This window comes from Vipera ursinii, assembly GCF_947247035.1.
Source record: "Vipera ursinii genome assembly, chromosome: 4".
NCBI lineage: Eukaryota > Metazoa > Chordata > Lepidosauria > Squamata > Viperidae > Vipera > Vipera ursinii.
Genome location: NC_139514.1, coordinates 23,121,120 through 23,141,679, shown reverse-complemented (window position 1 = coordinate 23,141,679; position 20,560 = coordinate 23,121,120). Strand labels below are relative to the sequence as shown.

Genomic DNA, 20,560 nt, shown 5'->3' with positions numbered 1-20,560 from the left:
CAGTACCTTCGAACGGCGGTTCCTCCGGCTGCAGCTCATGGATCTCCTCCCGGGGGCGGCGGCTATGGCAGAAGGCGGCTATGTGGCCTGTTTTCTTGCAGGCCCGGAACGTGGCGGACCGGAACTTGCAGAGGCTGCGCATGTGGTTCCCACCACACCCTGCGCACCTCTGGGGAACGGCAGTGTTGCTGGGAGGCCTGGGCCTGTCTGGGCGTCTGGCTCGCTGGTCGGAGGTCGACTTCTGCTGGAGGAGGTAGATGCTCAGGTCGTCCTCCTCTGTGGCCCCTTGCCGGTGGACGCCGGTTGCCTGGTTGCCGGGCCGGGTTCCCTGGCAGGCTTGGACGGCCCCGCAGGCCGCTTTGTGGGCTAGGATGGCGTCCTCGGCTTCCTGGAGAGATACCTCCTTTCTTTCGAACAGGCACTCCTGCAGCTGCCTGTCGTGTAGGCCGCAAATCAGCCGGTCCCGTAGTCGCTCCTCCAAATTTGTGAACCTGCAAGCGACGGCAGCTTCCCGCAGGGCGGCGAGGAAGTCGGCGCCGGTCTCGTCGGGGCGCTGGTCCCTTTTCTCGAATTGTGACCGTGCGGCCACCTTGGAGCACCGGGGCCTGAAATGTGCGTTGAGCCTGGCCACGAGGTCTCGGTACGCGACGGTATTGATGGCCTCCTGGGGGAACAGGTTCGCGGCGACTTCCAGCAGCGCTGGTCCCCCAAGGCAGAGCAGGGCGGCCGCCTTTGCACTGTCCTCCGATATCTGATTGAACCGCATGTAAAGTTCAATGTGAGCCAGGTAATGGGTCCAGGTTTCGGGGCAGTGGGTCTCGAATTCGCAGAGTTGTCCGGCTCTAGCCATGGCGGCAGTTGGTCGTGGATGTGGCGCTTGGCGTTGCCGGTTCGGCTGGCGGTTGTGGGGGGAAGAAGGAAAAATGCCTTTCCCTTCAGCTCGCGGAGTGTTTCCCCAGTGACTTCAGCTCTTGGTCAGCAGCAATCCCATCCTCGTCGCCACTATTGTGTAGTGGGTCCAACGCAAGAGAGGCGCCAGCCGGTGTGTGAGTTCAGCTCTTTATTGGAAGGGGAAGTGAACTGGGGAATGAGGGCTACCTGGCCTCCTTATATACCTGGCCAGGTAAGCTAACAGCCAATGGGGTTGGCCCTAGGTTTCCCGCCGAAACTGTCCAGGCCAACGCCCCCTGGTGGCTGTTGCTATGCAGGTGCCTGCATACATAACATATACCATTAGTGCTGCATGATCTGTTGGATTATAACTAATTCATAGACAATGTGGCCCTTGCCCATTATGTGAGAAGGGCATATGATTGGGCAGGGTTCCCCTAGCTTTATCAGAAACAAAGCATCCATACAGGGTAGATGAACTCCGCATTGTTCTCTGTAATACAAAAACTTCTTTTCCTCTCAACTGACTCTTTAAGGATGGGGCTAAAGAATATGGATTCTCAGGGGCTAGGGCCACACAGGTGTTCCCAAATCATTCATTGGGCAACACAGAATGAACTTCTTCCTCTACATCCTAAGATTCAGAGGCGTAGAAAAGGGGAGTCCGTTCACATTTGGGTCCTTACTAAAATCAAACAATGCTTTAATCTGCCATCCATATATAGAAAATAAGTCCTGTTATGCTCAGTAATATATCTGAGCAGCTGCATATAGGATTTCAAGAGTACCAAATGAATAAAAAAAGCTGTCAAATAAAGTTCACTGAACAACCTAAAATACTGTGGAAATAAATGAAGCGGTACTGGAAGAGGAACAATAAATCAGAACACAGTCAAGAAGCAAGCTCAGAATCTTCCAGCCAATCATCCAGGAGACCCAGAGGTGGGACAGAAAGGTGAGAGCTTTGTTTTAAGAGGCTTCAGGTAAAGAAAGGACTATGAAACTGCATGATAAAACTTGAGTCCCCACCTATCCTAACAATCTCAGCCTTTTCTATATTTGACAGATTCCCATGATTGCCTCAAGAAATCTTTCAGGGAATGGGAGATGGATTTGTAGGAAGGAAAAGGGCCAAGATTCATTACTGCCTCCACCTATTCAAGTTCACAAAACACAGAAGGCTCTCCTTTTCGAGTTTAATATACAGAGAAATATTGCTTTAAAAAGAATGATTTTCTGTCCTTGACAGCCAATTTCTACTGCTTTTACATGTCGGTTTTAAAACTAGAAAAGATATCTATCTTTCTGTGATATTTATAGCCTTCAAGCACAAATAAGCAGTCATTGTGTTTTCCTTCCCACCTCCTCACCTTTTTCTTATTCAAGCCAACCATATTTAGCTCTTTTATCTTTCAGTATACTAGAAATTCGTATATGAGAAGTCCTTCCCATTTCCTAATCAATTCTGAAGTTCTTCTTTGAATTATTTCCAAGATGCTGGCATTTTACTAGTAATGAGGAGCCTAGGGAATGGAATAAGAGTGACAGATCTATTACACTACTTTCTTTGAGCCAGTTAGAAAACAGATACAAGGTGAGAAGTCCTTAGGCAGGATGCAGCATCAGTGTGACTGTCCTCAGAATACACAGGGAAAAATAACATTAATCAAAGTCATCTACTAAAAAATTCATAAGCTTGGAGGTAAACCATAACTGAGCCTAAATCCAGTTATGGCTACTGAAGAAGGACACTAGTCAAGGTTATGGTCTGTTACCAGCGAATCAGGAAAAAAATACAATTTAAATAATATTTCTAACTAAGTTGGGTTGAAGTTTGAAAGTTCTTTTAGTTGGAAATTGGTTATGCTGCTCCGTGGAAACGTAAGGCAGGAAAATGCAACATTACTTTTAGGTGACTATTGTCCCTTCATTTTTAAAGCTGGACTAAAAAGCTTCCCTTTACTGTTCCAATTCACCGCAAGTATTCTCTCTCAGCAAAGTTAATATTCTGTTGATTTAATGGAATAGAGGGATTTCACTAGCATTTTCAATATATATCTCAACTTTATGGGACAGCTTGGAAGGTTTCTCTTTTTCCTCTTGCTTTTAAACATATTTTAAAGCAAAAAGGTCTGCAGTTTGAAATTACATTGCTTTCACAACCTTCCAAGAATTGTACGTATATGTTGAAACTCTGGAGAAATCTTAAGCCAGTCCTTGCAATGCATGTTTCTTGAAAAGTCAGGAGAGAAATAAAGTGTCATCCAATGTGTCATGACAAAGGGTCGCTTTACTCATAGCTATTCCTGAAAGTGCATATTCAGAGAAAGCCTTATTGCCTCACGGAAAGGGTCAAATAAGAAAGTTTCAAAAGCAAGAAAAAACAAAATACAGATGAAAATGACATCTTCCTGCAAAATGTTGTGGGTTTTTTTCTCTCCCCCCCCCAAGAAACAAGCAGGAGAGGAAACAGGAGTTTGGCAAGGAGTTGTCAGGGTAAGCTTTTAGCCTGGCCTTTTCTTATCCTTTCCATCTTATCCTTTCAATTCTAGGGTAGACAAGAGAAGTCACAACCAGAACAAGGAAAGTGGGAAGATTTGCCTGAATGCTAGGCTGGGGAGTTGAGAGGAAAGGGCCCAAGAGACAGCAAGGAGAGAATTATATGATCTCAAAGTTTGTGCGCTGTTGATGCAATGTTTATGTTACGATCTGAAGACAATTCTAACTGCACCTGCTTGAGATACAAGCTTGTTTCCTTGCTGGAAGAGAAAGTGAAGCAAAAGGAGGAAGAGTTACTATACATCAAGAAACGTGAGGAGTTTTTGGACAGGGTGGCTGAAGGTCCTTGGTTTGGTCAGAGAAGTGAAGAGAATGCCATAGAAAAGAGGATAAACACATTGGCAAATACATGGAAGCACATGAGACCAAAAAGTAAGAATATAAAGATATACTCAGTGCCGATGGAACTCAGAAACAAGTACCAGGCTCCAGTATTAGGACAGCCCAGTCTAGTACCATCATAGTAACAATCAATTGGCATTCCAGAGAACATGGCAGAAATCACTTGGGCTCCCCTGGATTGAAGAAAACCAAGAACCATCCAGGGGAAAAACAGGCATTTCATGGCAGTGAGTGATCTTAAAGGTGAATGAGTTGGTGTAGCTGTGTACAGACATATATGATGTTGCAGGAGTTGTGCTGGCTTCCAGGTGACCATATACAGGAGCAACTGAAAAGGTTACATAGACTATTCAAATCCACCAATGTTTATCCTTTCCTCTTGATCTATGTGGGGATAAATTATCTTAGATGAATCTTTGGAGATGACAAGCTCTTGGGTAGAAAAAGAAGGCAGTGGGACCACAATTAATTTTTACATCAGTCCTTTCACTTGAGACACATGGCTCAAAAACAGAAACAGGATCTTGATAATTCCCTACCTGATACACAAATTGTGTATCTGAGAAGGCTTTGAAGAGGAGATTCAAAAAGATTTAGACTGGCTTGAACAATGGCTAAAATGAACAGGATACAAATAAAGTTCTATATCTGTCTACAAAAAATTAAGATACCATATAGGAAATCTTGCTTGGCATTATACTTTTGGAAAGGATTTGGATGTCCTTACTGATCTCAGTTTAAACATGACTGAGCAGTATGATGCAGCTATTGAAAAGGTGAAGGCTATATTAAAGGTAAAGGTAAAGGTTCCCCCGCACATGCGTGCTAGTCGTTTCCGACTCTAGGGGCCGGTGCTCATCTCTGTTTCAAAGCCGAAGAGCCAGCGCTTGTCCGAGGACGTCTCCGTGGTCATGTGGCCGGCATGACTAGATGCCAAAGGCACACGGAACGCTGAACGCTGGTCCCTATTTTTCTACTTGCATTTTTACGTGCTTTCAAACTTCTAGGTTGGCAGAAGCTGGGATGAGTAACAGGCACTCACTGTTACGCGGCACTTGGGATTTGACCCGCCAAGCTGCTGACCTTCTGATCGACAAGGCTGTATTAGGGTAAAATAAAAGGATAGAGACCAAATCACAAGAAGTAACTGTTCTGCCCTGGGCTGGCTCATTTGGAATACTGTGTTCAACAGTTCTAACAGGACAGTACCAATTTGAAGCAAGTTTACAGAAGGGCTATCAAGATGGTGAAGAGGTATTAGTCTTATTCTCATTTATTCCAGATGGCAGAACCAATGAGTTAAAAAATAAAAAAAATAATGCCAGTGAGTAAAAGAGGTGTTGCGTGATAAGGCAAGTTTCCCTTCATTAGAATCTTAAAAGAGAGTCTGGATTATTATTCATCAGAGAAAATATAATGGGATGAATATTCAACTCGAGGACCGCTGTGGTACTTTCCAACATTATGATTCTATGATTTGGACTGGTTTCATCTTGCCTTCCTCAATGGAAGATCAAAATGTAAAAGTACAGCTAAGATTCATATTTATTTAGGAAATGTCTATACTGCAGTTCAGTATACTATTTCAAGCCAGGAACCAGTAAGATGAAGGAGGGAAAAAATAAAAATAAATACTAGCCAAAATGTGAACTATTTTCTTTAAATAATAGTTGTTTCATATCCATTGTAAAAATGTTGTATGAAACATCTGAGAACATTAATTATTTGTGGTGCATGAAACCTGGGGTTTAGTCCATTTCACCGAGTTTTCACAGCATCACAATGTCAGAAGGGTTGTTTAGTACAATCCCACTGCAGGAAACAGTGCCATCACTTACACAGCCTTGGCTGGCCAGAAAAGCTAAGAAGAGTCAGATCTGGTTAGTCCTTGGATAAAAGATTATCAGGGAATTTCAGAACTAAGATGGGAAGACAAAGAAACATACCAGAATAAGCCTGTAACACATCATTTTGGTACTGTTCTCAAGAAAAGTACATGGATTTGTCTATGATGTCATCAGGATCTGAGTTCAGCTCAATTGTGACTTTAACAGACGACTGGTCACAAAACTCTGCTCCAACATATCCAATCAGTTAATAATTAGTTACCCTGTTGAATGACTCCAAGCATTAAGAACTCTTCTCTAACATTTAATCAAAATCTGACTTTCTTTATTTAACCATTCTATGTGCTGCACCAATTTTCCTGAAAACAATTGATAACTGCTTTCAATGTAACAATCTTGACAACTGAAGAATGCCATCACATTTTCTTCTATTTTCCCAGGATAAAAGTATCCAGTTCTTTTAATCTTTCTCCAGAGGACTTGATTTCCGATCCCTTGGTCATCTTTGTTAGCTTTCCTTGAACTTATCCCAATTAATCTGAAATCTTCTGTCAGAATAGGACACATACTTGAGCTGAGATCTAACTAGTGTAGCATTGTCGTAGCAGTAATGTGATGCTCTGTGAAGGAGCATAAATCAGAAGGTGTAATGCTTAGTGAGTTTGTCTGAACTGAAAGTTATTACCTGAAGGAACAAGTGGTGCCATTTTTCATCTAACAGCAGAGAATTTTCAAAATTACCTTTCTGAAGATATTAAAGAAATTTGTATGTAGAATCAGAAAGGGCTTGTTACAGAAAGCAGTTTCTGACTTTAATCAAGAATTTTTCTGTGGGTTTGGTGAATAAACAAAAGTACGTAATGTCATTTTGACTGTTAGTCCTAACATAAGTGTAATTGTTCCATTTCATCTGCAAATAAGGTGATAGCAAAGTAAGTGCTAAATTCACATGCTGTCAAAACTGGTATAAGAAGCCTCACTATTTTCATGCAACTGTTATTTAGTACATTTATATTTATTAGAATTTTGATGTTTTCACTTTTACCATTCAGATACAAGCTCTCTCTCCTATTTATTTATTTAAATATATTATCCTTTGAACGCCAATGGACTCTGTGTGGCATACAATACTGGAAAATCCATAAAACATGAAACTCCCCCCCCCATATTTTAGCATCAATCTATAGTGATTTCCTCAAAGGTCATTATACTCCACAATGGCATTACAGAATCAGTATAATGCCTCTGGAATATTATCCTGGTTAGTACCAGCAGAACCAGTTTGGATTAATTATTTCTTATTTCTATAATATCCTAACTATCTAGGATATCCTAGGATATTAACCCAGAACATTTCAGTCCAAAGCTTAACATGAATCTACATTAGGAAACATCCAATCATAAGACTCAAGCAAGAAAAAAGTTGGTTAGTTTATTTATTTTATTTTATTTATTTGGTTAGTTACCACCATTGTTCTTTTATCTTCTCTACGCTAAGCACTGGACTTCAATACACGGTTTTTTTCAGTTACACTTTAGAGTGTCACTCTTATTGCTAGCTCAACTTTACCTACTAGAGTATAATTTCAACCCAAAATTTATAGTTGGAATGCGATATTGTAGCATCCATCATCTTATGAAAAAAGTTCATATGAATTTCTATATGTGATTTTCCATAAATTAAATACATAAGTAAAACAAAGGTGATTTTTTCTTCAATTAGAAAGTGTTCATTTAAATTACTAAGACAAACAATATAATCCACAATAGTGAAGGAAGATAGTTATGAAAATTGAATAAAGAACTTCATTTAATAAACTCATATGGAGAATCTAAACAGCAGAAATTTTACAATTTAGATATAGCACACAGCAGAAATCAAGAAATGGATTACAAAGCATATAATTTACTTGGATTTGCATAAAGCTATGGAGAAGTCACACATAAGAAAGTATTAATAAAAACAGTAATTTTAAAATTTAATGGAAAAGACTCTTGTGGATTAAAAACCAAGAGAAGACACTCTGGGGGACTACTAGTCTTTTGCTGTGATAAAAAGAAGTAAAGATGTGGATAATCTGAATATTAGGGTTAGTTTATGGTTTCCTCAATAACATATAATAGAAAAGAATGGACTAAAACATACTGATGACAGAGAAATAATTAACCCTAATACTGAGGAATTGCAAAAGGATCTAATCAAACAGTGCAACATGAAAGCAATAAAAATGTTAATTTGAAGGTATCTTACTAGGAGGAATAATTTCAGGTTCATCTGCTTAGTGGTTGATGATGCAACACAAATTCAAGAAGAACTAACATTTCTTACTGTACAAAATTCAGAAATAACTAAAGGGCTTTTTTAAATCATATTTTTTCTTTGTTGAAGATTTGCATTGTTCACTTTAATTATAATTGCATTTTAATCATGACATGCTGTTTTTGCAGACATTGCATGAGAACTGACCACCTATTCTGTTGAACATGGAAAAAGACAAAGTACAACACTGAAGCATATCATTTTTTAGCTTGGAAAAAAGTGAACAAAGTGATAGATGATGGAAGATTTCCATGTCCATTGAAAGCAAAGGGCCAGGGATAGTGAAACAGACAATTTTTCCCCACCAATACCACAGTGTAATAATATGCCTGCTGCTCCTGGATTCATCAGGAATATCTGAGATAGAAAAAAAAGCTTTCATAAAGTGACTTCATGTACATTGGCTTCCTTTTAGGCCAGGACCCCAGCTTATCTGGAAGTCAGTGAAATTACATGACACAGACGTCACTGGAGTGACTTTGGTGGGAAATGGGGTGGATGCTCAAATTGAGCTCAAATTCCATCCTAGTTAAGATGGCTTAAATCTAAGAGCATTGGCATCACTCTTCTATACAAATGTCAGATTATTATTATGTGTGATGCCCTTAGTGCCGCTCCTTAGGGCCAGAGGTAATGAAGAAGAGGAAGGAATGCTATCCAGCTGCCAATAGGGAACAATCAGCATCCAGCCCTTCTCCATCTTCCTTGTTTCCTTGCTTTTATAAAAAGAAGAGAAACATGACTGTCTAGAGAAGGAGTAACTCTATCTATTTTATCATTCCTAGAGAATGGAGAGACAGTGGCAAAACAATAAGGCACCTTGGCTCCAGGAAGGTAAGAGAACATCCTAAAAGTTGAAATAAGACAAGACAGGTGTTACTGCCACCAGGAAACAGCAGCTCCAGAGAAACTTCTGTAAGAATTGAGCCTCAGTGAATAGGCACAGCTTGCAAAGACTTCTAAAAGGTACATAATGTAAGGCAGAAATATAGCCCATATACGTAAAACAGGACTGAGTAAATATGAATATACTGCACTGATTATTAAGTTTTACCATGTTAACTTAAAATAATTTCTCATTCATTCCGCCAACTCATTTTATTTACTATTTAAGCCAACACATTGCATAATATGCTTGCTCTCTCTCTCTCTCTCTCACACACACACACACACACACACTCAGAGAGAGAGAGAGAGAGAGAGAGAGGAGAGAGAGAGAGAGAGAGAGAGAGAGAGAGAGAGAGAGAGAGAGAGAGATGATTTAAAATACAAGTTTTCCCAATCTCAAGTAAGACTAGATTATGTTGAATCTTTAGTGTTAATTATAATATACTGGATGAGAAAGATTAGAGTGGTCTGAAACCATTTACTGTTTAATTAATTTATATGTATGCATGAACTTACATTTCTTTGGATGATTTTTTTTCCTGTTGTCTGCAGAAGGATGTTCAAATATTAATGAAAACAAAGGCACAACATAAAATAGAGTGTATATTAGCACCCCAAGTATTTTATGCATAAAAAAGTCTTCAAAAATATTTTCCAGCATCATTATTTTAAACTGTTAATACTAGCTCATAAGCGTTGTACAGTACTGCTACACAGAAGTCACCATTCTTAACAAGTGTTTTCTTAATAGTTAAATATGTAACTAGGAAGTACTTTTCCTAACAACCTTCTTATAAACATACAACACAAGACAAAAGAAAAATATTGCTAGGCAAGCAAATTTGGTTGTCAGCCAGTTTTTTTTAAAAAAAATAATAATCTACAAACACAAGTTTAGGAAGAAAACAGCATAAGTACGGTCAAAAATTGCCTTGTAAGATTCATAGAATTTGGTGGTAGATAATCTGATTTAAATTGCATTTTGCCATGATCTCTGTATTTCTTGATATTCATATATCAATTGAGTTTTGCATTACGCCAAGTCATATTTCTTTAGTTTAGGTTTAACATATAATATGAACCCTAGAGGTCATGGCTCAATGGACTATATGAAAAATGGACATCTGGGGAAAGGTAAGGTAAGTGTAGGCTAAGAAGAAGATCCCATCTTCACCTCGTTTATGTTCTCATTCCTTTTTATCTAGTTTTTGGTTAACTTTTAACATTTAATGTTCTAGTTGTTTTATATTGCTTTTTTATGATATTTAAAGCCACCCAGAGTCATTGTTCAACAATGAGATGGGTGGCATATAAATTTAATAAATAAAATAATAAATTAATAACTATCCACATACCAATCAGGAGCAAATGAAGTAAAAATGCCTTCAAGCCAAGCCTGACTTCTGCTGACTGCACTGCTGGAGTTTTCTTGACAGATGCTGTTCTGTTCTTCCAGGTTATTCTTCTACTTCTCCATCTAGCCTATGGCCCTGGAATTCCCAGGCATCCAGGTACTAACAAGGACCAATGCTGGAATCAGATAAAGTCTGGACACTATCACTTGCTAAAGTAAATGAATCGGGGGGTGCAACTCTCAAAAATTAGTCGCATACATATGGACTATTCCTAATGGATTTCCACTTCTCGTAAAATGGGTAGAACTTGTTCAAGTGATTTAATGCAGGGATAGGTCTTATTTACACTGCAACTGTTGATAAACTTCCGGTAGCTTCAAACATATCCAAAAAATTTCTTTCAAAAGAGTGTGTCTTTTCATTTGGCAATACAGGAAAGCCTTAAATTTCTGCTTTTTAATTCTGACAGGATTTCCGCTCCAATCTGTGAGTGATTGTATTGAAATTGCCACTGTAGCCCAGGGTGCCAAAATAAATTACAAAACTCACTCCCTAAAACTGGTTTCATACTGTCAGGTTGCTTTGAATGCTCTGAAAAGATCAGAAGCATCAATCTTCTCTTATTCTCTAGGGGAACCCAGTATATACCAGCTGCTTCAAAGGTTTTTGAAGCCAAGAAGCTGGCACATCTCCTCTATGGAGTGCAGTTAAATCCAGGTGTCAGGAGAAACTGGAGAGACTTCAAACTGGATTCCTGAAAAAGATATTTCAAATATAGCTAAATGTACGTCTGACGCTGGTCTACATTTGGAGGCAGGGTTTAAATCTCGCTCTCAGTCCCAAGGCTTGTAAAATAATAATTCTTCTTCTTGGAAATGCCAAATAAATGACACGTTATATAAATTGTGTTTTTTCCCATCAGATGTTGATGCACCTGACAGAAGATGAGGCAATGGTAACTTTTAAAAAAAGAATTCTGGACCAGTGTTACCAACAGAAGATATCAAGAAACCACTCAATCAGGACACAGCAGATTTTAAGCTAGCATTATATCTGGCCCAAACAATAAGTTCTTAAGGTCTTTTATGCTGTTGAAATTTAATATCTTACTATCACTGATATTAGAGCAGTGGTTCCCAACCTTTTCAATACCCCACACCCCTAGAACGCTTCTGTACCCCTTACAAAAGTTCAAATAACGGCAACAAATTATGCATATACACTATAATTTTGAAAACCCAAGTTTTTGCACCCCTGGGAATATCATCTCGCACCCCTGGTTGGGAATCCCTGTATTAGAGGGTAAACACTGCAAAATTCCCTATGCTGAAAGATTTTCTCCCTGCAAAGATGAGAGCTGTACTGAAATTTTTACTGAGACACAATATATTACAAACACCTCTTAGCACATTTCCAGACTGAATAGAAGGATTCTAAGTGCAGCTTCTTTTGGCAGATAAGGATCCCAAGACAGTTGCTATTGCAAAGTTTATGTTTGCAGCCTGTATAGTGCACATGCTGTTGTCAACATAGTAGGCTAGGCATGACCACAGTCCTTTTTATTATGCATGATACACTGTAATTTGTAAAGTACATATTGTATTTTCTTTCCCTTTTGCCACAATAAAGTTTGACTGACTTGGCCATAAGAAGCTTTCAAGTAATTTAAACTCATTCAGTGGATTCTCTCTTTGCTTATTCCAAGCCTGAGATAATTAAACACATTGCTATAAAATGATCAATATCAGTGAACTGGAGCTAACTAGTACATATATGTTACAGAAGAAAACTAAACTCCTGCCTGAAAATTAAGCTCATTTGCAATAAAATGTTGAAATAAGTCTTTCAATTAATTCAGTCTTTAAGAATGCCAGACCACTGGTGGCGCATGATAGTGGAATGCAGTGCTTTCTCTTGAAGAGAAGAGATTATTGTCTATGTATCTATATATCTTCTATAATATCTATATCTATATATCTATTGATGTATCTATGGATAGATAGATAGATAGATAGATAGATAGATAGATAGATAGATAGATAGATAGATAGATAGACAGACAGACAGACAGACAGACAGACACACATATACACACAGAGATATACAGTATATCATCACTATCCTCATTTTAGCCATTGCAAGTTGAAGGCTCTTCTGTATGTTTCCAACTAATATGGTCCTGAGATTTCTTTTGCCAATTGGACCCAGTATACTTACTGATGTTGTCAATCTATCTTGCTTTAGGTCTCTTTCGTGGACGCTTTTTATCAAGTGGGATCCATTCTGTGACTGCCTTGGTCCACCTGCCATCAGTTCTTGCTATGTGACTGGACCCATTTTATATATATGATTGCATTATAATCCCAGAATATAAAGAGTTACTTATTGAATGAACAAGCTTGTTGAACTTTGTTATTGCTAATAATGCTAAGCTTCCATTAGACAGTGTAATCTAGAGCACATGTCCAATTCAAATTATAACAACAAAAGGGATGAAGTCTTTTATAATATAACATCTTTCACAGTCATTTCTTGACTGCACTCAGGTTCACAGATCACAAGAATAGCAATAAAAAATTAGAAATAGTACAAATCTCAGTTGGAGAGGAGTCATAAAAATAATACAATAAAACCTATTCAGATTTTACTAAGGAACTTGCACAAATGAAAAGTAGCTTTCCCAGGGCATGAAACTGTAATACTACTGAAGATCTGGAAACATGCAAATATCTCTTCAATATGTAATTTATTTTGTTTTATCGCTTGAACTAAAGCAATAAATATTTGAATACAGTGAGATGATCTGATTTCTTTGACAAATCGCTGAGGAAAGCAGCAAAGATGTAGGAAATAATCCAAATCACTGAATTGCTATTTAATATAGTCATTGTGATCAATTTAAGAGTATCATATATATATATATATATATATATATATATATATATATATATATATATATATATATATATATATATATGTGGCTATAAAGCATGAAAGTATATCATTAGTCAGTCTCTCTCCCATTCATTTGTTCATATTATATATATGAATGAAGGGGAGAGAAAGAGACAGAGAAACTGACTAATGATTTACTTTCATGCTTTATAGCCACACAGTATTTATATGAAATGCCAACAAAAGTCTCCATTAGTCAATAAAAATAAAAATTAATTAAATATCTACCCTTAACACTGGAGAATTTATCAGTATTGCTATTCTGTGAGCATTAGAAAAAAGAGGACAATTTCACATCAAAGACAAGCACAGAGGGCAAGCCATTTGAAGCAACCAGCTTTTCTTAATCTCCATTTCCAGTAATTGTCAGTAACTCAAAAATAAAAATCTAACTGGGTCAATAAAATGGGGTCATCCCCCCGTAGTAAGCTTTTCCAAATAAACAATAAAGAAATTACCTCTATTTTGAAAATGAGGTTTTAGTTTAAGATTAAGATAATAATTTAAGAATCTTCTCTTTGTCTCCTTTGGTGCTATCTGAAAGCAAAATGTGTAAGGAAAATACATTTTCTAAAAGGAAGATCACGGTATAATAAGAATGCTTCTTTGCAATGATACGTTAACAATTTCTTTTGTATTCTTCTGCATGAAAACATCTAAGATCTGTTATGTGCAACCAAATAGTGTCAGGGTCAGGGCAACTCCTGAATAGCCTGAAGCTCTGGAAACACACAAATTGTGTAACAGGCAAAGTGCAGTAACAACAGCTTTGCTATATATTGAGTATAGTTACCCTAATTTTGGCACATATTCACCATGGTGGCTAAGCCAAAGAATAGCAATAGCACTTAGACTTATATACTGCTTCATGGTGCTTTATAGCCCCCCTAAGCGGTTTTACAGAGTCATCATATTGTCTGTAACAATCTGGGTCCTTATTTTACTAACGTTGGAAGGATGGAAGGCCAAGTAAACCTTGAGCCGATCAGGATCAAACTCCTGTCAGTGGGCAGAGTCAGCTTGCAATACTGCATTCTAACCACTGCACCGTCATGGCGCTTCTTCTCATCGTTATGTTATTCATTAAGGGTATGTTAAATCAGAAAACATGGCAACTGTTCATTTGAGCCAGTAGAGTCAAAAGTTGGTGGTCTCATTCTCATAGAAACCATCTCAGTATACCCCTGTCTTGGTCTCATGGCTTAGTAGTCATTGTTGTCATTACCATATTTACCCGGTGTTTTCTCTCTTCCAGTGGTGAGTAACAAAAAATAAGGCTTCCACAGCTTGTGTCCTTTCCTGTCTAGTTAAAAGAAAAAAAATGAAAAAAATAAATGATGTAATCCCTTAGCACTGCAGATTGAGGTTAGGGAAGGGAGCATCCTTTGTAGGGAGACTAACATCAAGGCAGATAAATAGAATTAGGCTTCATTACAAAAAAAGGAAAAGAGGGGATGTAATTTTTTTTTTTAACTTTAAGCAGTTTCATGAAAAACTGTGATAAAGAGTACAAAAGCACCGGATTGCTCAAATTAGAGACGGCATCTTGGAAGAACTTACAATAAAATAACAACAACAACAACAATAATAATAAGGTTTAAGATAAGATGATGCTGATTTGCTGGTAATTATGATTGCTCTGATGCAAATAGTGCCAGTTCGCAAAAAAAATACACAAGGGCTGAACTTGTATAGAGATAAGAAGCAATAGACACATTTAAATAACACATCTAGAAGAAGCATTAAACTCAGCATAATTCTTAGTTTTTCCAATTTTGCTACACCATGGCTTTTAACCCCATGAAACCTGCTAATTAAAAGAAAATACCCAGAACCACTTATCTACAAAACAGCAGCTGTGATGTTTACTTGTGAGAACAAGTCCTCTGTCAGCCCTTCAAGGTAGGTCAGACAAAAAGCACCAGTCATGACTACAAACGCTACTTTAATCATAAAATTACATTACAAAAAAACTTGCAAGTCTGAAAGTACATCTCTCTCCACCTTTGTCTTCACAGTCCAAGAAACTAGAGAGGGCTCCTTCTAAGATATTTGCCACATACCCATTGCTCCTGTGGGGTAAGCTGTTCATTTTTACTGACCATTGCCTAGACTGCTTCTGCTGTTTATCAAGGACATTCTCAAAAGCCATTACATCTCCTGCCTTTTCACTGTTATCTTAGAAAATACTTAGGGGCTCATGATTTTATTTATTTATTATTTTTATTTATTTATTTATTTATTTTCCTTTAGCCTCCAGATTCAACTAATATCACCCTTGATTAAATAAAGAGGCAATTGGAGGCAATTGGAAATGCAAATGATGCCTCAAGGAAAGTTATCTGCCACTATAATAGAATTTCCTGGAAAGTATCCCAAGAATCTGTGTCTGTAAACACAGTTGAAAAGTTAGAGATTAACTTTTCCTAGGACTCATCTGTAAGGTTGTATTCATGTCTGTATCTTCTGTCTAGCTTAGGCTTGGGTATTCTATGGCCTGCAGGCCACTTCCATACCTTTGGCTGTGCCTGTCCCGCCCATGGCTATGGCCCTCTACTTTGGCCCTCCACAACAGTCCTAGTTTTGCATGTGGCCCCTTGGGAAAATCAGTTGCCCACCCCTGATCTAGCCAGTAAACAATTTCATTGTTTTAAATGTCCTATAATTTTAGAATTGCAAGCCATCCAAAGTCAAATGAATGAATGAAAACACTTTCATTGGTTAGTGTCATAGTAGGAGTTTCCTAGAGAGCCCTCAAACATGGTTTCATTGGCTAATCTTTAGTCAGCAGAGTCACAAAGCAAAAGCATTGTCATGGTGGTGAAATTCTTACTACCTCAATGTTCATATACAGAGAGGGGGAAAATTTCAGGAAAAAAGCCACAAAGCAAATGCAAAACTTTGTTCTTCCTGCACTGAAGTATAAATCCAGATTTGGATTTCTGGTGCTGATAATTCCAAGAAAAACAACATGCTTTAAACATTTCTCCTACATTTGTCTTTATCTAATTAAAGTCTTAAACTTACACACTTTAAAAAAATAACAACCACAATTTCCAATTCAAGACATGTATGTCTTTTGAGAACTGACCTTTACAACCAATTCTTTGCATTTTCATCTGCAAGTAACAGTGTGAAATCAAGATGTATAAAAATAAAACATTGACAGCTTCCAGCTTGTGCCTTGATTGCTGAGTTTCCTTCACAAAACCACTTGCAATGCAACATTTGGGGACATCTGACAGGGCAGCCACCAGTTTTTCAGATCTTAGATGAACTCAAAAATTGTGTCTACCCACTCTTTTTTATTACATTTTATTAAATTTCCTCCCTTTGCATAACACTGAATACTCTTAAAGAGAATAATATGTATGTTAGGCATGTATTGAGATGGATATTGTGACATTGGGAAAACAGACCAGGTAGGACAGAACAGTAAAATTAAAACAGCTCTTCGGTTTTATCTCTTATGTGCTTTCATCATGTACAGGAAGTAGGAGAAAGAAAAGATGTCATTCTTGAAATGTAAGGATTGGGCCTTGGTAATTTTGAATAATCCTTATCAGAAGAGTACATCAATAGGAAAAATATGTTATAAAATATATCCTCCAACTCACTGTGCTGCTTTTCTTGAAATAATCAGAAAAACTTGGAATATGATTATAAAATGTAATATTTAGGATATTTATTTATTTGTAATATTTGTAGACAGCCCCAGTTGTGAGATTCTAGGTAATACACACTAAGATACCAAATTCAAACATGCCCTGGAGTGTGGGAGTCACTAGACAAAAACCCTGTTGCCTAATCTAAATTTCATGTACTTCCTGTGGAAGTGAGACTCTTAACAGATATTCTCAATATGTTTGGACGAGACAAGGACCAACAATTTTGGCAATGTAATACCTGCTTCAATCTGAAGTTATACCACTGCACTGTGTAGGTGATCATCAGTATTGAGCCTGTAATCTATGGGCAACTAGTGCAATGACTTCAAAAGCAGTTTTATCCTGCAGTGTTGCGATTGCCCCATCACCAGTCTGGTTGCTGCATTGAAGACTACTTTAACTAACATGTGTATTTTGTTTTAATCCTTATGACAGCTTTGTAATATAAGCATTATTATCCTTATTCTGCCAATCAAAAGATCAAGTATACACAAAAAAAGGCTGAAGGCAAAGTTAATGGCAGAGCTGAATCTAGTAAGGTCCCTGCTCTGTTGCTCAGCCACTGATCCAGCACGCTCTCTCATTGGAACACACCACACTGCTGAATTCAGGTGTAACTTTTCCAAATCTACGTGGTAGTAGCAGATTGGAATTATACTTTCCACATGCATACACTTGTGCCTAATAAATTTTCAGTGTGAATATTTGACAATCTGACAATATTTGACAATTTGGAAAGTCACCATCTGTATGCACTGGATTAATTAGAAATAATGAACAACCTTGCAATGTATGGCAGTGAAAGTTGGACCATAAGAAAGGCTGAGCGCCAAAGAATCAAGGCCTTTGAACTATGGTGCTGGAGAAGACTCCTGCAAGTCCCTTGGACTGCAAGGCGATCAAACTGGTCAGTCCTAGAGGAGATCAACCCTGACTGCTCTTTAGAAGGCCAGATCCTGAAGCTAAAGCTCAAATACTTTGGCCACCTAATGAGAAGGAAGGACTCACTGGAGAAGAGCCGAATGCTGGGAAAGGTTGAGGGCAAGAGAAGAAGGGGATGACAGAGAATGAGGTGGCTGGATGGAGTCACTGAAGCAGTAGGCGTGAGCTTAAATGGACTCCAGAAGATGGTAGAGGACAGGAAGGCCTGGAGGAACGTTGTCCATAGGGTCGCGATGGGTCGGACACGACTTTGCAGCTAACAACAACAACAACAGTGAACAACCACTATGACTGCTATTATAGCCTATATCCCTTTTTCTAGCATTCCACTGAATGCCAAAAAGTTGCCAAGTTGCTCCTGTAATTGACTCCAGTACCTTGAGCAATGCAATCTCGATTCTGTGCATTGGTTATTATTTCAGAAGTAGTTATCTGGGTGACTACTGCTATAACTGCCACTGTCCTCAACCTCTTCTGTTCTGATTGACAGCTTCCCTATCTGCTCTTCAAATCCAACAGTCATAAATACCCAAAATAAATAAGAAAAGAGGTAACTCTACAGCAAACTCTATTCTGAAATTCTTTTTGAATCTGGAGTCAGTTATATGTCAGAAGGAGATCACATTGAAAGAAAAGCTAGTGTTTATCTAAATTTTCTATTAAAAAAATATGGTATCTATATGTAAGTGGCAGATCTACCCAACAGTAATCCATTTCATCTTGTGTTTTCCATAAAATGTCCAGTGGGGATTACTGTAATCAGAGTTTTCAGTGACTTTCTCAGCCTGAGTTAGTATCGCTATTATATTATTAAAAAAGTAAAAATCTTTTTTTAAAAAAAACCAGCAATGTCATTTTTAATAATATAATGTAATATAATAATTCTGTTTTTTTCTTTAATAAGGCATTTTCCCACTGTCAGTCAAATTCAACACTCAACACAAAGAGAAGAGTTGGCATTAATTCTGAATGGAATTTATTAATTCTGGGGGAAAAAAGCTGGGCTGCAATGAAGGAACATTCAAGGGAATGTAAAACAGCAGCAGTCCTATTTTCCTTCTTATTGGTGTTATGTACAGGATGTATAGGAGGCTACATAAATCTGTTTTTTACTGTGTACAAATGAAGATCCAAGAAAGATCACAAACCTGGAACTAAGGTATCATGCTTGATGGCCCTTAAAATTCCATATTTTTTGTCCTTTATTAAAATTCCATATTTTTTGTCCTTTATTTCTAGAGTGCATTCAATCAACTTTGGAAGCAGCAATGGAAAAAAAAACACCAAATACTTCACGCACTGAAAAATAATTTTCAGAATTCTGTACAAGGAAGAGTTTCAGTCAAAACATCAAAAGTATTGTCCACTTTTCCACTAATGTTGTTTGAATTGTGTTGACACAATACAAGACTTTCAGTGAGAGAAAAACTGCTTATACAAATACCACTTGTAAAAAGAGCAACAGCTAATATCTACAATTTCCACAGAAAAATAGAAAGAAGGAAAGTAATTACATTGGCTAAGAAAGAAGGCATTGTCCTTGGTGTTAAGAAAACTGAGCTATTCTATGTCCGCTGTTGGATATATACTTTTAAATGAATGCTTAGGGGGCTTGTTATTAGTCCGCACTGAAGGTTACAACTTGTAAGTCAATATGAGGCTGATTTGTCAGCACTAGAAAAAACACATCATAAACATTTTTAGTATCAGTCAATATTCTAAAAGTCCACAAAGTCTACCTTTCTTCTCCAATACATTCTAAAAGGAAGACACTTAATATCTCCAAGAATTTCCTTACATTCTTTAAAATTCTACGGCAAGTACTTAAATCTATGCCTGATATAATGTTGACTGTTTCCTAACATTTTTCAGGGTTATTTTTAAAATTGTTTAGAGTTACATGAAAAAGGGACACGGTGGCTCAGTGGGTTAGGATGCTGAGCTTATCGATCAGAAGGTCAGCAGTTTGGTGGGTCGAATCCCGAGTGCCGCGTAGCACCGTGAGCACCTGTTACTCGTCCCAGCTTCTGCCAACCTAGCAGTTCGAAAGCACGTAAAAATGCAAGTAGAAAATAGGGTCCACTCCGGTGGGAAGGTAACAGCGTTCCGTGTGCCTTTGAAATCTAGTCATGCCAGCCACATGACCACAGAGACATCCTTGGACAAGCGCTGGCTCTTCAGCTTTGAAACGGAGATGAGCACCGGCCCCTAGAGTCGGAAACGACTAGCACGCATGTGCGGGGGAACCTTTACCTTTACCTTACATGAAAAAAAATATAGTGTGTAAATGAGGGACATATTTGTAATCACATAAAGGGCCTTTGCCAATAATTAAACACATACTGTATATATACTGTATACTGTATTTGAAATCTTAGTAATAGACTCTATCATCAACATACATTCATCACAACAATATTTCTAGTTTATCGCCTTCCATCTGTATTGGACTACTGATCATCATCAGTCACCATGGCTATTAGGAATAGAATTTCTAATTTCTCCCAAGCACCTATTGTAATAAATATTTCTAGATGAAATGCGAAATCAGTGATTCTATTAGTTGTTGTTTTTAAAAAAAATATATTCATTTCTAATGTAATTTGCAGAGTTTTTTAAGGAGACATGAAGCAGTAGCGATTAGACAGCCAGGTCTCTGGGTATTTTAATATAGATTCTGAGTGGCAGGTTGAACTCAGTAATTGGCCTCTTCCAACTTTATAGTTCTATGATTCTTCAATTCTATGAGTCAACTAATGATCCCAACGTGGATTTATATAATTCCTGTATAAA

At 37.9% G+C, this 20,560-nt stretch overlaps 1 protein-coding gene and 1 long non-coding RNA gene across 2 annotated transcripts in view; both read right to left on the bottom strand.

The window, feature by feature from the left end:
* MTUS2 (microtubule associated scaffold protein 2) overlaps window positions 1-20,560 on the bottom strand; it is a gene marked incomplete at its 5' end in the record, with an annotated part of 203,925 nt that overhangs the window by 138,951 nt on the left and 44,414 nt on the right. The gene's annotated exons all lie outside the window — the stretch shown is intronic.
* On the bottom strand, window positions 8,254-10,231 carry LOC310640257. Its single transcript, XR_014492504.1, has 3 exons — window positions 10,203-10,231; window positions 9,364-9,393; window positions 8,254-8,316 (listed from the first exon to the last, which is right to left on the bottom strand). It is a non-coding gene; the product is annotated as an uncharacterized lncRNA (long non-coding RNA).